Consider the following 6,000-nt stretch of genomic DNA (forward strand, 5'->3'; position numbering starts at 1 on the left):
TCACTCATTTCATCTCACCCTCTGTTTGCAACATTGTACAGTATCCATCGCGATGGTCAGTAACTCGTATGTGTATGCTATGACTATTTCTTCCGGCTGAGGTCGCACTTGATTGTACAAATATATGAGTTTCAGAGTAGTGAGCTGGCAGGATAGACCTTTCCTTAGAGAGGTTTTCCTGTCTCCATGTGAGTATCTTAATATCTTTTATTCATATCTCATATTGTTCTTTTGCTGAGCCTGGCTCTGCTCGAGGTTTCGCCTCTTAAAGGAAGTTTTTCTTTGCCACTGTCTCCAAGTGCTTGTTCATGGGGGGATCTGTTGGGTCTCTTTAAATAATTTTATAAAGAGTTTGGTCTAGACCTGCTCTATGTGTAAAGTGCCTTGAGGTAATGTTATGATTGGCGCCATACAAATAAATCTGATTTGATTTGATTCTTTGAGTATTGCGATAATATGCGACTGTGCGGTCATCTGTGTGAGTCACTCTCGAGTCTGTGGCCTTTCAGGCAATACAAGTCCATAGGGCAACTTGTTCAGCAACGGTATCAGTTTTAGGTCATAACTTCTCTGGGTCTGTTTTGCCTGTCCTTTATCAGTCTGGTGGTCCGTCCTATGATGTGCAGTGTTTTTACTCATTCTACACTTTCTGTGGGACTACTCATTGCTAGGTTGCATTTTGTCTGACTGGCTACCCTAATTTTTTCATATCGGTGGTACTATCCTTCCATTCTTTCTCGTTCCCATCTTCCCCCTAGATCTATCTCAAACCGAACCTCTGTTTTATCCCTAACTTTTTTAAAATCAGCCTGAAAGTTTTTTCCACAAAATGGGGCCCATTATCTGAGCTTATTTTATCCGAAAATCCAAATCTCGGAAACACTTCTTTGCACAGAAACTTTGCTACTGACCATGCGTCTGGGCTCCAAATTGGGACTGCCTCTATCTACCTGCTGAATCTACAGACGACTACTAAGACATATCTCATTTTCCTCACCCTCAAGAGTGCTGTCATGTCTATGGAGTCTATCATCAAGTTTTGGAATGGTCCTTCTGGTGCCAGAATGTGGGCTATGGGAGCCGAAAATGTTTTTCTGATGTGTTCTGCACACATGGAGCTTTTTCTCAACACTCTGTGTTGGCTTATGGCAGCCAAATATGGTGATCACCATATACTCATCAGCTGCATTGTTACCTCTAGCCACTAAGGTGTAAGTTTTCTGGTGAGCCGGGCACTACTGCTTCGGGGAGAGGCACTGCTTCTAACAGCCAGGAAATGGCCTCTCCATGTATTATCGGCGTGCCATCGGCCCTCCGAAACCCTCTCTGTTTCTCTGTGACATACGTGACGTACACAGTACGTGTAGGCTGAGTAAGTATAAATGTTAAGCTACTGTCAGTGCTTTAATTTCCGCGAGCGCAGCTGAGCAGCCTTGACTGCCTCAATTTCTGAAAAGATGTTGCCATCTTTGGGCAGCTGCACCACAGCACAGCCTGCATGTGTGCCTGTTGAGTCACAATAGCAGGAGCCGTCAAAAAATACAGGTATTGGTTGGTTGTACAAATCCTCACGGGCACACATGAATGTGTTTGTTCTCTGTACAGAGTTGTACGGATCACCACCTTTGGCAGTACCATCCTGGTAACAGGATTTATGGTGTTGTAGCATTGGATTGTAAGTTTGGGTGCTGATAAGATCCCCTCATAGCCAGTTTTCTTGGCCTGAGTCCGGGGGGGACTTCAAATCTGAAAAGCTCCGAAATGCTCCTTCAGCTTCTTCTGACCATGTCAGAAGAAGTAGAAGAACCATGTTTTTTGACTCTGTTGTAAGATTCTTACACTTTCATCAGATATGTCATCTTATCAATTTCAGCCAAATTTGTTCCAGTTCTGTTAGTTACAGTATACTGTCCACCTGGTCCATACTCAGAATTCCTGTCAGAGTTTTTTGAGTTTATATCAGAGTTAGTACAGATAAAATCATTATACTGGGAGATTTCAATATTCATGTAGATGTAGAAAGTGACAGCCTTAGTTCTGGGTTTCTTTCCTTATTAGACTCTATTGGCTTTTCCCAGCATGTGAATGAACCCACTCACTGCTTCAATCATGTCCTTGATCTTGTTCTGACATATGCCATTGAAATTGACTAGTTGAATTGACTAGATTCTTCCTCAAAACTCTCTCCTGACTGACCATTATCTCATTACATTTGAGTTTACTTTAATTGGCTGCACAGCATCGAGGAATGCATTCGGCTATAGAAGATGTTCATCTGAAGATGCTGTGGCTAAATTTAAAGAGAACATTTGGTCATCATTTCCAACAATGCCATATCTAATTTCAAATTAGGTTTTATCCCATAGACAGGTTGATGACCTTGTGATTAGCACTATGATTATATGCTATGCTGCCCTTCTCAGAAAGAAAATAATAAAACAGAGGAGGCTGGCTCTGTGGCATCATTCTAAAATTAAGGCCTTAAAGCAGATGTCACAAAAACTAGAAAGAAGTTGTCATTCCAGTAACGCTGAAGAGTCTCACCGAGCCTAGAAAGAAAGCTTAGAAACATATAAAAAATCTCTCCGCAGTGCTAGAAGCTCATATTACTCAGCACTAATAGAAGAAAACAAGAACAGTTTCTCTTCAGCACTGTAGCCAGGCTGACAGAGAGTCATAGCTCAATTGAACCAGTGATCCCCTCAGCTCTCAGTAGTGATGATTTTATGGACTTTTTAAAAGATAAAATTCTAACAATCAGAGAAAGAATTCATCAGATCTTACCTACATTAGACAATAATCTTCTACTGAATACAGCAACTCCTGAATCAACTGCAATGTCTATTTTATATCTGGAATTATTCTCACCTCTGAATCTCTCAGAGCTAGTTTCTATAATCTCATCATCTCAACTGTCAACCTGTCTTTTAGACCCAGTACCTACTAGTCTTTTTAAAGAGATTTTCTACTTAATTAAGCCATGATTAATTTGACCGCATTGTTGGATTATGTACCTCAGACGCTTAAGACCGCAGTCATCAAACCCCAGCTTAAAAAGCCAAATCTTCATCCAGATGTTTTGGCAAACTATAGACCATATCAAACCTTCCATTCATCTCTAAAATCGTTGAGAAAGCAGTAGCAAACCAATTCCACAACCATCTGCATAGGACCAATTTGCTTAATGAGTTTCAGTCAGGATTTACAGCCCATCACAGCATAGATACAGCCCTGGTTAAAGTTTCCAATTCTAACGGTTTCAGACAATGGATCAGCCTCCATACTTCTCCTGTTAGATCTTAGTGCTGCATTTGACACCATTGACCATAATATTTTATGACAGAGACTGGAACATGAAATTGACATTTAAGGAACTGCACTAAGGTGGTTCCAATCCTATTTATCAGATAGACATCAGTGTGCTCATGTTAACAATACCTCCTCCTCATGCACTGTAGTCAGTAGTCCCGCAGGGTTCAGTACTTGGACCAATCCTCCTTACTCTGATTCCTCTAGGCAACATTATGAGGAAACACAGCATCAACTTTCACTGTTATGCAGACGACACTCAGCTGTACTTATCAATGAAGCCAAATGAAGTCAGTCAGATAGTCAAACTGCAGACATTTCTTGAAGAATGACCCAAAATTTTATACTCCTTAATTCTGACAAAACAGAAGTTATTGTACTTTGCCCTAAGCACCTCAGAGAAACACTACCTGGTCATCTAATCTGTCTGGATGGCATTACTTTGGCTTCCAGCTCCACTGTTAGAAACCTTGGAGTAACTTTTGACCAGGACATGTCGTTTGTCCCTCACATATAACAAGTCAGTAGGGCAGCTTTCTTCCACCTGAGAAACATTAGGAAAATCAGAAACATCCTCTCTCAAGAGGATGCAAAAAAAATAGTCCATGCATTTGTAACTTCTAGGCTGGACTACTGTAACTCATTACTATCTGGATGTCCAAACAAATCTCTAAAAGGCCTTCAGTTAATTCAGAACGCTGCTGCACGAATATTAACAGGAACTAGGAAAAGAGATCATATCTCTCCTGTGTTAGCTGCTCTTCATTGGCTGCCAGTAAAATATAGAGTAGAATTCAAAATCCTTCTTTTAACATATAAAGCTCTTAATGCAGGCATGTTTTGAAGACATAAAAGTCTGGATGACTGGAAATTTTTTACTTCTCAACTCTGACAAAACAGAAGTTATTGTACTCGGTCCTAAGCACCTCAGAAAAATACTATCTAATCATCTCATCAGTCTGGACGGCATTACTTTGGCTTCCAGCTCCACTGTAAGAAACCTTGGAGTAATTTTTGACCAGGACAAGTCCTTTGTCCCTCACATAAAACAAGTTAGTCGAGCAGCTTTCTTCCACCTGAGAAACATTAGGAAAATCAGAAACATCCTTCCTCAGGATGATGCAGAAAAACTAGTCCATGCATTTGTAACTTCTAGGCTGGACTACTGTAACTCATTACTATCTGGATGTCCAAACAAATCTCTGAAAGGCATTCATCTGATTCAGAACGCTGCTGAATCAAATATTAACAGGAACTAGAAAAAGGGATCACATCTCTCCTGTGTTAGCTTCTCTTCATTGGCTGCCGGTGAAATTCAGAATAGAATTTAAAATCGTTCTGTTTACATATACAACATAATTTTGGTTTGGTAGAGTTTCCAAGAGTAAATTTTGAGGCAGATCTTTCAGTTATCAGGCTCCTCTTCTATGGAACCAAGTACCGGTCTGGTCATCTAATGATGCTTCTCTGAAATCCCTGTTTCTGACGGTTCTAACTACATTTACAAACCCTGTTTTCCTGAAGTCTCTGTCTCTCCCAGTTCCTCTCCTCTACCTCCCTGTCCTCATCCTGCAAGGGATGGATCATCACTACCAGCATCCTTTCCTTGAACTTCATGCAGCATCATGTTCCTGCCTACACCTGTATTGAATATCCCCTCCTCCTGTTCTCAGGACACATCATCAATTGTGTACCTCATCATCAGCAGCATCTTAGGATATTTCTCGTTTCTCACAAAACACCCTCCACTGAGGAAGGCCCACCTCAGGTTGATCAAGCCTGGGTGCATGTCCCGTGGTTAGGTGTTTGCCTTAAGCAGGCCCAGATCAGGATTTGCGGGTCTAGACCTCAGCTTGTCTCCCTCCCTCCCTATACCTCTCACCACAGGGTCCCGGGAGTCAGTGAGGGACATGTCCAGTCTCACCCTGGCATATTTGAACTCTTGGACCAGGCTAGTAATCGGTAGTGAAGTAGATAAAGTTAGAAGGAAATGTTTTCATTTGCAGAACCATAACTTATATCTAAGCATGGTTTTTCCATTTTATACCCCAGTAAAATAGTCCATACATCCTAAAACGGCTCTTAAATTTGGATGTATATAAGGCACACATGTACGGACTGAACAGGCTTTAAGGGAAAGTATATAGTCCTTTGTGTTGAAGAAATAAATCTTCAATACAAGGAATCAAGATCTGTGTTGGGGTGATTACATAGAGCTCAACAGCAAGCTGAGGCTAGCTTGTTAGACTAGAAAGCGTTAGTGAGATGCTGTGAGATCGCAAGGCCGAGTGAGATTTTAAATCGCTGAATCGTCCCTTATTTGGAGTATATTATCAGATTGTCCAAATCACACTGAAGCTACCACACAGAATTTAAAATTAGTAAGCTTTCCAGGTCCTCTACTCTGGAGATCATTTCTGCTAGCGATGCGACATGGAGCTTCCCGCAGACAACCCAGCCAAGAGGAAGAAGGCCAACTTCTCGTAACCTCGTAATCTCGTAACCACTGAGGTTTCTGTGCTCGAATCTATGAGTGAAAAACTGGATCTGCTCAACTTGCTGCACCAAGAAATCAAGGATCTCAAAGTAAACTTGGAGTTCTCATATCAGCAGATCACAGATTACAGATTACAAAGGAGGTGGACCACTGTATTAGAGCACTACTAGAAGAATGTAGAATATCAACAATCT

The sequence above is a fragment of the Echeneis naucrates genome, chromosome 21 (genome assembly GCF_900963305.1).
Source record: "Echeneis naucrates chromosome 21, fEcheNa1.1, whole genome shotgun sequence".
In the NCBI taxonomy this organism is placed as follows: domain Eukaryota; kingdom Metazoa; phylum Chordata; class Actinopteri; order Carangiformes; family Echeneidae; genus Echeneis; species Echeneis naucrates.